The 13,713-nt window shown below is 35.3% G+C and overlaps 1 protein-coding gene across 8 annotated transcripts in view; it reads left to right on the top strand.

Moving 5' to 3' along the window:
• The window catches only part of LOC139966486 (NADPH oxidase 5-like), a 193,466-nt gene that overhangs the window by 75,697 nt on the left and 104,056 nt on the right, over positions 1-13,713 (top strand). Inside the window, exon 1 of one of the 8 annotated variants that reach the window (XM_071969544.1) lies at positions 5,604-5,622. The exons of the other annotated variants lie outside the window; for them this stretch is intronic. The gene's annotated coding sequence lies outside the window, so the exon portion shown is untranslated. Of the gene's footprint in view, positions 1-5,603; positions 5,623-13,713 lie in introns of those variants that run through there. 8 annotated transcript variants of the gene reach the window in all.

Raw genomic sequence — 13,713 nt, 5'->3', positions numbered from 1 at the left:
CTACTAGTTTATATTTAAATGTTTCACAGATCATTACATTTACTCCTAGAGTTTCGACCTCATTTTCGCCAACTTAAACTGTAAGAATTAGAGATCAATCTTGTTATGTCAATAAGTCACTTTTGTAAGACGTTGGTATATTGAATTGTGCTCTTCCAAATATTACCTGCATGGAACGGGAAGATGGAAGAAAGATTGCAATGTTTGGAGACAATCGGGATTCCCGTCACTAAAATAAGTAATTAGTAGCTGTCACTAAAGGGGGGTTAAGTGTGCCCCATTGTTACTTTAAATCCTGATCGATTGTCCACGGAGGAGGTGCATTTGGGCTCATCAATATTATACAAGCTAAACAGTTGAACAATTCTTTACACTGGTGCCAAATTTATACTAACCAGTTGAGAGATATTTCTGTGAAGTTCTTTTTCTTCCCCCCTCTGAAAATATCACTCTGTACGGAAACTTGTCGCTGAAATTGAAAATTCTCTCTTATCAAGGAAATTTCGCTCTTTCATGCATTGAATAACAAATTTGGGTATCCCAAAGGTATGAAATAAGAATAAGCGAAGATGAAGATGGGTTAATAATTAAGTCGGAAATTCACAAAGTGATGAAAGGAAAGCAGAAGAGACAGGGACCGACATTATACTCAGAGGAGAAAGGTAAGTTTGGTGGCATTTTAAAAATGATTGGCAAAAGTCAATCAGGTCAAAATGGAAAAAAAATGTATTCTATGTTACCGGTAAGTTCTTTTCATGTGCCCCTCCAACCCCTTTAAAGGAGAATTAATGTCGTTCTTTTCGTAAAGATCTTCCTTGGCTGAAGCCCTGGCATATATATTTACTAGCTGCTCCTCTTTTCTACCTATTAAATGTGTTCCCGGTCACTAGTTTTCTTCGTTCAGCTATAATCACTGCTCGCTTTGTGAGTCTATTGACTGCTCCCCCTGTAGCTATTGACTGCTCTTACTGTAGCTATTGACTGGTCTTACTGTAGCTATTGACTGCTCTTCCTGTACCCATTGACTACCCTTCCTGTAGCTATTGACTGCTATCCTTGTAACTATTGACTGCTCTCCCTGTAGCTATTGACTGCTCATACTGTAGCTATTGACTGCTCTTACTGTAGCTATTGACTGGTCTTACTGTAGCTATTGACTGCTCTTCCTGTACCCATTGACTACCCTTCCTGTAGCTATTGACTGCTCTCCATGTACCTATTGACTGATCTCCCTGTTGCTATTGACTGCTCTCCGTGTAGTTATTGACTACTTTCCCTGTGGCTATTGACTGCTCTCCATGTAGCTATTGACTGCTCTTCCTGTACATGTTGACTGCTCTCCCTGTGGCTATTGACTGCTCTCCTTGTAGCTATTGACTGCTCATACTGTAGCTATTGACTGCTCTCCATGTAGCTATTGGCTGCTCTCCTTGTAGCTATTGACTGCTCTTCCTGTACATGTTGACTGCTCTCCCTGTAGCTATTGACTGCTCTCCCTGTAGCTATTGACTGCTCTCCCTGTGGCTATTGACTGATTTAACATTTACCAGCTATGATAATCTCATTTCTTCATCTAGAAATCATGTGAGGGACTATATAAAGGCCTTCTTCTATAGCTATGCACTGTTTTCCCGTTTCCCCTTCTTACTTTAGCTACAGTGGCTGCTCTCTGTTTGAGGCTATTGACTACTCGCTGTGTAAAGCTATATTGACTGCTCCTCTTCTGTATAGCTATTGACTGCTTTCCCATCTACTGAGCTCTGTCTCTCTCTCTAATCTTTAGTTTTTTGCTAAGTAGTTATCGTTCACTGTGTGCGGCCATTGGCTGCTCTTCTTCTGTAGCTGGGCTATGGACTGATATGATGTCCTTCATTTACCGAAGTCTTTTCTTCAAAGCTATATACTGCTCGCTGTGTGTGTGTAAATTAACGCACTCAGCGCGAGATTCACTCGATGAAGGCAGTATGATTACAAACACATAACGAGTGGAATGGCGCAAAGCTATATATACGCAGTACAAAGGTTCACACGATCATGACCGCAAGGTTACATAGTTACACGAGACTCCCCTGATGAAGACGTTGTAACTTCACAACTATTTCGAAAGGAGCACAGTCAGCACACAATACATCACTAGTCGTGAGGTATGTGTGATCATATTATCAGGGTGAATTGCTGCCTCTGTAACCTTGAAAAGATAAATATAGTATTTAAACGGATGTGCTTGTGTGATATCATCCTCTACAATATTATAAGATAAGACTGTAAGATCGCAAGAAGACTGTTAAGCGCAGAGCAAATTCAATTTTTAGGAACCATTTTGTAGGTCTCCAGTTTAAAGAAATAAAACCAGGATGGATTCATACCACAAAACGTGCTCGAAAAAGTACACGGATTGTGATGGGATGTTGTACACAAGGGTAAACAAGTTGTCTATTTCACTATGCAGTGTGCCTAGTTTTTTACCTTTACTCTTTTAAGTTTGTACAGCGCCATAGCTTATGTTTTTACATATATATGTGCGCTTTAGAAATGTTTAAATAATAATAATAATAATAATAGTATGCACACTGCATGCACACTAGGCAGTGCGCATGCCTATAGAATTGGTTGGAAACGTTTAAGGCCGAATTATATATAGATGGCTATAAGTAAGAGACTTATAATAAAGATGGTCTCAAATGGGACACTGTTTGAGAAATTGACAGCTTTTCGTGCGTATGCATTTAAGTTGTCAAGACGCGTGGTTTTTAGTAAAATAATACTTCCTCTGTGTCAAAATCAACTACCATGTTATCTCATGTGAATCGAGCTATAGGGAAATGTGTTACAGTTATCGCATTGTAAATGACTTACGATTGGTATGTATACCGTTCATTCGAATTCTTTGAGAATTTTAATGTAAAGAACATTTTCGTGAAGAATTTCCCAGAAGAATTTTCACAGATGTGGATCAATATGTTAGGTTTATCCTGTCCTTTTTATATAAGATTAATGCAGAATTCTAGTGCTCGAATATTTCTCTCAAACTTATTACCCGACACATTAAGAAGATACAGTAACATACAAATAAAAGCTCTCGTAGTTTACTTAATCAAAGAAAATATATGTACAAGGAAGAGACACTTTGCACAGTGAAATGAATGATAAGACAAATGATATAACAAAACTTACAAAATATGTTCGAATGTTTTGTTTAAAACAAATTTGATCTTTTCCCCAAATATCAATAAATGTTATAATATTGATGTAATATATATATGCTCTTGTAAGATCCACTGTATAATGGACATAATATGTGAATAAAAGATGATTCAATGAAGAGCGCAAGGACCCAGTTAAAGGGAACTATTAATAACACAAAAAAAAAAGTCGTCGCCAATTCTAAGATTCAATTCTTGTCTCCCGCTTTTTTCTTCTTTTTTTTGGTTTTTAGTCAAACAACAAGACTCTCTAGCCAACGAAGATCGATTAAACTAAATAAACTGGAGTCTTTTGAATTCAATAATACCAGGCGTGTCGTTTCATTTCCGTTTCCTCTTAAAACGGTCGGAGAACATTAGCAAAGCTCATTGTCCGACGCTGTTAATGGCTTTCAATATCGTCGTATACGAAAGAACTCGGGAGAATTTTTAAAATCTTCGACATATTAATGTAAATATGTGACTTAAAGTTCATTATCCGTTGGAAACCAGTATGGGTTTAATCTCTTCTTCCAGGACTATTACATTAGTACAAAGAAAATGGATGGAAACGTTCTAAAATATAGCAATAAGGGGAATTAAACAAATGAATTGAAAAATGGTTTACCTTTGACAAAGATCTTGCTTAAAGGATCGAAACGTCAGGCCCTCCAACTTTTTTTGTCCACTATATCGCTATAATTGTTTAATTTTCTTTACAACTTTCAGTCTGGTAAAACATGTCAATTTATAATGGACTGAAACCACGGACCTTATATACGTACATATATGTATGGTTCAAACGTATCAACGACCATGCACTGAAGAAAGGAACAGAAAGTTACATGTTACAATGAAAACATGATTGCGACTAATTGTTAGTTATAGAAATTGTTAGTTTTATTATATGCAAATACAATCAAAGCAAAGACAATAGAAGAAGACGAAACAAACTCTAAATGTTTTTCTTATAGATTCAACTAATTCCCAAACCTGTAAATGAGTATTTGTTTCTGGTTTTTAGCTATTAGGATAATACAATGCGTGTAGATGCGTAGCCTGAATACAACTCTCGATGACTTTTGATAATCTACATATCTTTATGAGGTGGAAAACCTCTTAACGACAATAATATACCCAATCACCAGCATTACAAAGGCGGTTCTGACTTTGCTGTACAATGCATAATGTACCCTTAAGCTAAACAATTCACGCTGAGAGATGCGCTTTGTTTACAATACACGTCATTCGCCGAAGAGTATCATAAATTATATGCACATGGCTGTTTCCATATGATCCGTTTGATTCAAATTCATATTTATTTCGTGTTAAAGTGAAAGAGTGTTTTCGAAATACCCAAAAAAATATGAAAAGAATAAAAGTGATTGACTTAGACATGATCTATACAATATTTGCTTTTATCAGTTTCTGTTATTGTAGGCCATAGTCGTTGCTCTCTATAGCCTGTACCATCAGTTGATTTTGCTTTGGTTCTCCTTTAAGTTGTCAATTGGCGTAGAGAAACTGATGCATGCAAGCCATTCTCAGAGAGATATTAGTATGTGTACTGGAAATAATACAGTAATCTAACTATATTTGATAGGGTCTATATGTTATCATCGACTTGCGTTTCGACACTACCAACGCCAAAGAGACCGATGACAAATTAAATGAGATAAGTAGTTTGCAAACAGAACACTCGGCACGAGTCACTTATTTACGTTACTACACAATTTTTCTTGGTATCATTATTACCATAGTTACAGTAAAAAGGAACTATATAATTGGCTTTCCGTGTGTATACGATACATGTTTCACAATATACAAAATGGAACGCATGCATACAATACCGTTTTAATGAATTTAACCAAGGGAGAGGTCTCATCGGGGGCATCGAGAACCATGGTCGGGCCTCTGTAACAATTATGTCACTTGGTCCCCCTTTTTAAAAATGTCTTCATATTTCCTCAAAAACATTATGAAAATTATATTACATTATTGTTTATCCCATATTCCCCGGTCCACCTTATTGGCCCAGGGGCTCGGAGCTGTAGCCAGAAGTTTCCCCACTTGTCAGCAGCCCTGGGGCTAATGACAATTTATCTGACCGTGTGATGGTTAGCTAACACATTGTTCTGGTGTCACTCCTGAGGTCAATGTACTCAAGTTTAAGTTAAAAAAAAAAACAACACCACTCCCCTTGACATTATCGTACTCTTAGCTTGGCTGCACGCGCTATTGTGTTCAATACAAACAGACTGATGAATAGAGAGTTCACGTGTGATTAACTTTATTCCCAGGCTAGAGTGACAACCATTATACATATGTACTATTGTTATGATTAATGCTATATAACAGCGACATATAACATGTGTTGTTGATGTCACTGTAAGATATACAGCAACTTGAAACGCAACACAGTAGTGTTAACCATGCATTGGTAAGTTAACACTTAATATACACCCCTAATTCTTAGTAATAATAAACACCCATTATTAGTAAATAATATACAGTGCATGACATAGAAATTGCATGGGTAATATTACAGTACTATATGCATGTTTACATAGACTAACAGTTAATCCTTACTCTTTCTAGTATTCCAGCATAGACTTAACTCTTACATTGGAGGCATATTGTAAATCTATAGTACAGATATACTATCGCAATATTCGTTAGTTGTACTCGCGTTTACAGCTTTGTACTGGTATTGTTACTCATACAAAGGGATTGTACTCGTAATCGCGATGTTGTACCCGTTCTACAAGTCCGCTGTTATGTAACAAATTTTCATGATGATTAAAACTATTGAGATATAGCGTAAAGTCCGATAACATGACAGTAATATTACACGTCATATATTCATTCCAGTGGCGTATACATCTCATTTGCCTTATTGCAGTTAAGTGTTTCATGAAAACGAAGGGAAAGGGCACATGAAAGGTAAGGTGATATAATTTGTCAATTACGTCATTCTTCTAAGTGTGAGACATCTTATTGATATCGACACAGTAAGAGTAAATGTCACGGCATGGCAAAACAATTGGAAGAATTGCTAGTGAAAACGTAACAGCACCTAAACCAACTTTCTCACACTCAATAAGAACTGTTTTTTGACGGTATAGGCGTGAATTCTACCACCATGCACGTTTTATTCAGCCGTTTGACAAAGTAAATATAAGTTGCTATAAAGAACATAAGATACATAATGGACTTAAAGAAAAGGCCCAAACGAAGGACTCAACGAGTCTCCTTCATGGCAGGAAGCTGTGTATCAATCGCTGAGTTTCTAAGTGTGTGAGATATATGTCAAATTGAGTACAAATGATACGTCAAACGGAGACGAAACTATGTTTACAAACTATGGTGAAATGTAACACGGGTTAACTATCGGCTGCGAAAAAAAAAAAAATTGGAAATGCTTAAGAAAGAAACTTGACGCTAATATTGTGACATGTAATTTCCAATTGATCATAAATTTCAATGGGAACCGTGAACAATCATTTAACGATAACAGGGCGACTATGTAGGCGAAACTTTAAACAATTGGTTCGCAGAATCTAGAATGAATAAATAAATGACTTTATGTGAGAAAGCGCGGTCAAACGAATAAATACTTGAAAAGGGGGAAAGTTGCTGAAAACCAAATTTTCAGGTTACTAACCGTAAGTTGACTTAATACTATAACGTCACTTCATGATGTCATGATCTTCCGCTATAGCCGAGAATTCACCTTGATACTTAGAAATGTTTTCATCCTGTATGTAAAAATGTCCATAGGAGAAGAAAAGGTGAACCAAGGAATTGTTTTATAAGAGTTTGTAGAAGAAGGAGATCTCTTCTGATTACAGAGATTTCCGAAGTGCACAGATCTACTTGCCAAATATTATTACGTGCCAAGCTTTCCGTTTTTCATGAATCAGATTCCTTTTCGCAGACAGCAAAATCTTGAAAGGTAAGTGAGCCTAAAACCGTTTACTTGAATATGCCAGTACTACAATCTTCGCTTCAGTGTAAAAAGGGTAGTAAAGGGGGGAATTTGAACATACACGTGCAGCTTCAGCACATAATCTTTACAAAATGTTGGTATAAATTTATGGGCTATAACCGTTACATTGATGTTTGTAAGGTATTCCTAAATCTAGTGTTCGTTTATGTAGCTTACTTTTCTCAAAACGTAAAAGACTGATAAAGGGATGAAACGGTGTCAGATATAGTTAACAATATGGTTTGCTTAAAAGGGATATCAAATAGAACGAGGAAGAGACGGGACAAATTACATTTACATCAAACAAATTTGTATCTTATTTGTGACAAATGTGAGTCAAAGTTGACAAGTTTATCAAGACAAGAATATGATGCAGAGCATGTGAATGTATTCAAAGCCGTGTGGTGTGGGCTAACATTTAATGATCATCTGAGATCTAGAGGGGGGGGGGGGAGGGGGAATGTTGACTCTCATTCAGCGATATCTAACATTCAGTTGATGAATGTACACTGTTGTAGATATGTTACGCGACATGCATGGCTTATGGAATAAACGTATCCATATGGGACCTGCTAAATACATGTATACTCAGGCATGGCATTTTTTCTTATCAGTATATGTATTTAATGAAAGAATTAACGTAAAGGTGATGGAAACTAATATGAATATTTAAAATATGTAAATTTAAATTACAAAGATAGAATATATTGCACGGTGCAAAGGGTTGTGCACACACTCTAGTACCTAATTTGCATATAAGTGGCTAGACGAGGGTGTGCTTATCGTCATTAATTACTTAAGCTAGTTACCCGCTAATCATGTCCTTTAAGGCGAGAGGGCAACTTCATATAGTATTTGCACGAAACGATACAGCAGGTTTATGAATGGAAAGATTAATACATCTAGTAAAGACCGCACTGGTCTCTAGAATTTCATTAGGTTAAGTTGTAAAATATAATTGGTTGCTTCGAAAACTGTCCCTCCCCTCTTTCTCATATATTTATGAACAGGCGACTTGTTTCTTGTGAATGGTACGTTGTACTGAGCTCACCAACGGGTGTTATTATGGCCAATACATCATGCATCTATATCTTATATCATGCTAAGCTCAACATGAATGTCAAAACGCAACACGTTCCGTACTTTTAAGTAGCCAAGTAAACATTGCTGAGACGCCTTCATTAATTCAATCACATTATTGTTTTGCCGCTTGACAGTTAAGTCGATTAATACTCCAGTTATATCCTACAAGTTTTTTTTTCGGCTTCATAAATATGAGAAACACCCGCTGCACAATGCATTTCATACTTTCTTAAATAATGTTAATAAAGTACAATATTACTGACGCAATGTCAAGGATAGTCGATTCATTGGTTTCCCAGTAACGGGTAAGATATTTATAACAACTTTCAGGTTAATTTAGGTGGGAAATCAAGATGACAAAATAAATTATCTCAAACACTTTATTTGTATGATTTATGACACTTTGGTTTATTTGCAAAATATTCCTAAAAGAAGTCCTGAGGAAAAGTGTCAACATTTCGCTGTCCATTGGATGGTCATAAATGTGTCTGTCTTTATCTCGGTAAAGACTTTTTTTTGGAAAATATGACTGCAATATGGTATAAATTAAATCATGCAGAAAATATTGATAAAGTATGTACGTGGGCTTTATGATTATAATTGGTTTATTAAGAAACATACATAAACATAACCGGTATTATATAGGTCTACGGTATATAGAATACAGATAATTGTCATATAAAACTTGCCCCTAACAACTTAATATGACCCCTAAATATGACTTTGATTAATGTCACTGGTTTAATTAGTTTCAACTTTCCACTTGAAAATATGAAAATAAAAATAAAAATTTAAAATGTTATAAAAAATATTTGGATTTATCTTTAACATTCTGTTGCGTATTAACTAGATCCGTCTTAGAAGTTGTACACCTTGTTTTTGTCTGTTTTTTTATGAAAGCTATATATAGTCAAACTAAACCCTGTTCTGGCCTTTCTAGAGATTATAACAGCACGCAAAGGTTAAAAACCATCGTTTAGAAAATATTACAGCTGTGATTAATTCACCACGAGGGACTTTGGTTCCATAAACCACAAGTCTGAAATTGTCTGTAAATTAAATTAACGAATGTATAGACACTATTCCATAATCATATAGTGTTGTTACCAAAGGTCTTGGTGGGGTCAAATGACATTATTTAAGACGACCCATGTTGGGTAAGTAAATGTTGGGCACATACTGGTCTGCTGGGAGAAGTATGTTCAAATTTGATAACAGTTTGACGTACATGGTCAGATATAAGGTCACGCGATGTCATAGTTAAATTGTCGTTCAAAGCTATCCCTATACGTAATGTGATGTAGGACACCATAAATTGGGTTCCATGTGGCCTAAGTCAAGCAAGCTATAAAGGGGGGGGGGGGGATATACAAATTGTTACCGTCCTACTAGAGGACCAATAATACGCATAATGATGACTTGTCGTTCCCTAAACGTTAATCTTAGTTTAAACTTAGTTATCTTCTTAGTTATCTTAGTTATCTTCTTAGTTATCGTAAATCTTAGTTTAAGTGGATCACAGTGTCTAGTTTGTTAGATCCCATCAACAACTCAGTGAGCCCTTTCTATGTTGGCATCGTCTAACATACCTTATAAACATTTATTATTTATTATCATTATTGTTTGAGATTAACAGTCTTGTTCAAGGCCAAGGCCCTCTTACACGACTTTACATCTACCTCTGTTCGCGGCGAAATCAAACTAATATAATTAAAATCTTACCAGCAAATTTAATGTTGAAGCAAATCCCACTAAATGGTATTCTGTAGTTTATTTATAATTATCAATGTTTGTAATGAATACCATGTGATTGACAATCTTTCATGTGGTGGGGTTGCTGAGTAAATATTCGCTGCTGTCATTTCCAAAATACAAAACGGTTTTAATTTCTTCAATTTAGATTTGATGAAAGCACCAAATCTTATAGACATATATAAGCAAGTAAAAGTTAAGAAACTGCATAGCTTTGCCATCATAACTTTTACCACATTTCTTTGGCATTCATCTTATAGATATATTTTTCTCCTTGCTGATTGCCTGTAAAGACTGCATGCCTGTAAACCTGTGATAAACTTGTGATTCTTTCCACCTGTGATACATTTCAATTATAATATTTAAACGATTGTAATAGAATATAAGATACTTGCATTTGTAAAACCTTTACCAGGAATCATTGTGTGACCTTGAACGTTACGAATTTGTACCAGAAACAAATCTAAATTGAATCTTTACTGAATAGTTGTAAGGCATTTGGAGAGCGACAAGATGTCGTTGACTTTTGTGATTATCCATGTGAAAATAGCTTATAATGTAATTTATTCGAAATAGACAGATGGTTTTTATGAAAATCCAAAATTGCGTTTTGCATGAAAAACAAGGGAGGCGGTTTCACTATTCTACTTTGTATATCTCTGGTTTATTTGCACTTTTCGTTGTTGTCTTCCACTGGCTGTTTAAGGGGAGATAAAACGTTTGCGTTTACTCTAATAGGACATAATGGCATAAATATATGCAGCCTTTTATGAACACCTTTTCTCGCGACGTATGCTGCGCAAATCAGTGGTCTATCAGCACAAAGCTTTCTAGCATATAAATAACGGGACTCTTTATGTAAAGTTTACACAAGATCTGTTCTGAGTCGATCTGTATGGATCCTTTGCAAAACCTGGAAATTCTGTTTATATTTCCGGACAAGAATTAGGGCTAAAAGGAAATGGACAAGGATTTGATTATTGTAAATAAAATTGACTTTAATTTTTCTCATCTTTTTTTACGTTGCGGTCAGTTTGACCACAAACATGTAAGCGTACAGATTTTGACCTTTAAATATGTATTCCCCTAGTTGCAATATCAGCGTTGGGATTACACAAAGAATTAAGAGACCCACTTTCCTTAGAACGTAAGCGAAGACTTTCGTATATGACGAGAAACATCTTTATACCTTGATAGTAATTCTCTTTACAGTTCTTTCAACTATTTGGCTGAAGTCTAATTGGCAGTTGTTTTCGTTATGGATCAAAATGAGTCAAAGGTTGTCAAGATAGCTCAGTGTCTTTTCTAAGTGATGTTCCAGAAGATACATAAACACAACCATTATGATTGAATTATCTGAGGGAGATCATGAAGATTATATTGATCATAACATGAATAAAGTTTCCCATGAAGTTAACGAAAGAACGAAAAATATCTAGCGATATACACACTGTAAAATGCACGGTCTTGGAACTGGAAATATATCCATTATGTGACGTCAGTTAAGCTAACAATTAGTGAAAAGTTTTGCTTTATAACATCGCTGTCGCTGTTGATAGTTGCTGGTATCAAAGTAAACAATTTGACTGAGTGTCACGTCAGTGCTATAAAGTTATTGTTGGAAACTCTATCAATGCTAACTAATCAAAGGTTTACGTTAGTAAGAATTTCAGTCTTGACTTGTCAAAAGGGAGAAAGACTTAGACAAAACTTGTGCTAGTCATGTCCAAGTTGCTAAACCGGTTTTCAAGATGTTCAAATATACTCAGTCTTTGTAATGCTCATAAAAGGGTATATACTCCGATGATAATGTCAGTTCTTTAGTGCCGGTCTAAATATTGAGTTTATCACATGGCTTTATAAACCCCAATATGTCAATCAAAAGACGATCTTTTTTTTAACTTCATGTAATCAACAGAAAAATTGGGATGACATTTGAACACCATTTGACAGTGAAAATACTTATAATTCACTGTAAACATCATAACATGTCAAATAAAACCATAAATGTCTTATGTGTGCCTAGGAACTGGTTCAGTTTATTATTTATATACTGTTATTATTTATACATATATATATATATATAGAGAAAATATATACAAAATATGTCTTGTTTGATCAAAGTCCAATAATTAACCTTGGAGTAAACTGGTGACGACCCGTCCACTCCACCCTGATTTTAACCTTTGCTCTGATACTTCAAGTATCTACAAACAAGACTCAAAGAGAGGCAACAATACGAACTGGTCAGTGCAAGGCGCCGCAAATGAAACAGTTAACCCACATAGATAATTTGACCTATATGGATTATAATCTTGAACCAGCCATAAAGATTGATTAGACTTTTGACGTCTTGATTTTGCATTGTCATGAGTACTATTGCAACAGATAAACTGGTAAATTTAGCCCATACAAAAAGCATGTGTTTCATAAATCAGTCTAAGTGGTAACTATACCATCATAGGTAGCCTTTACCTATAGACAACTGGCTATCTTGAGATTTTCTTTACTCGGGAAATTTGTTATTCGGTTAGATAAAACAACTTCTTTGACTCAACAACAAATTTGGTGAAGGGAAATACTCTTTGTGCGGTTGCTTTGAAATGTAATCATAAAGTAAGTGTGCAATTTCAACATTATACTAAACTCTAATGTATATTCACAAAACAACATGATGAATTCATATTTTTAACCTCATGCATGCATATCAAGACGTACCTTTCGTAACGACTTATTTCGAGGCTGAACATTGGCCTATACCTTACCCAGATATATATTTTTATACGATTACATGCATATACACTGGGAATTATGTGGACGTCTCGTTGTATATTTCGTGGACATATAAAGAGACTTTTACAACCAAGATCGTTGCTTTTAAGTATGAAATGTAGATGTCTAACTAACTAACACGTCCATGGTCAATAAATCAACATTGAAGTTTGGGTGATGTGTCAGCTGGTCTTGTGTAAAACGCATGTGTCTTGCAAAGACCTTTAGTTAACACATGGTCAGTGTTATCTGGGTTTACGGAGGGATACTTTCCAACGATGTATTTGTATTGGTGTCCTCGTTTATGTTCAGGCATCCTGCCGCGAAAATATCTGTTTCATAAGTGCCGATTTACCATACTTGATGTAAACAAAATGTCGCTGATGGCAAAACATTGTCTCTCCTTTTTATTTTACCAGATTGACATTACTGAGAAACTAAAGTTTCAAAAAAAAATACTTTCAATAAAAGGAGTTAGGGAACTTTAACAAAAGCTGAAAAATTATTGCCACAATCTCCTATAAAGTTAATAATTTCAACAAACATTATCTTGCGTATAAGCTATGCATCATTCTGCTTTAGATTCAAAATGTGGAAAAGGGCACAAAATAGTTTGATATAGTTACTAGGCAACGAGCCTTTTACTATCGTAACTCCACATCCTTAAAACTCCATTTTTTTCTATGATAGAATTAAAGTAGTGTTACCCTTAACAACTAACACTGAAGTCATCACAAGATTATAAAACAGAGGATTCTTGTGAAATTGTTTCTTTATCTTTTCAACCTTGATAAGTAAATTAGCAAGCAGAAGTGAATTTGATTTTATCTATCTAAAAAATGTCACTCTGATAAAAAGCTATGTCAGTAAGATTCATACAATAATAGTTTATAAGATTCATCCATAAAAATTCTTATCGCATTTCGTCTTTTTCCC

The sequence above is a fragment of the Apostichopus japonicus genome, chromosome 4 (assembly GCF_037975245.1).
Source record: "Apostichopus japonicus isolate 1M-3 chromosome 4, ASM3797524v1, whole genome shotgun sequence".
Classification (NCBI taxonomy): domain Eukaryota; kingdom Metazoa; phylum Echinodermata; class Holothuroidea; order Aspidochirotida; family Stichopodidae; genus Apostichopus; species Apostichopus japonicus.
Note: the sequence above shows the minus strand (reverse complement) of the source record. Positions and strands in the feature narration are given on the sequence as shown.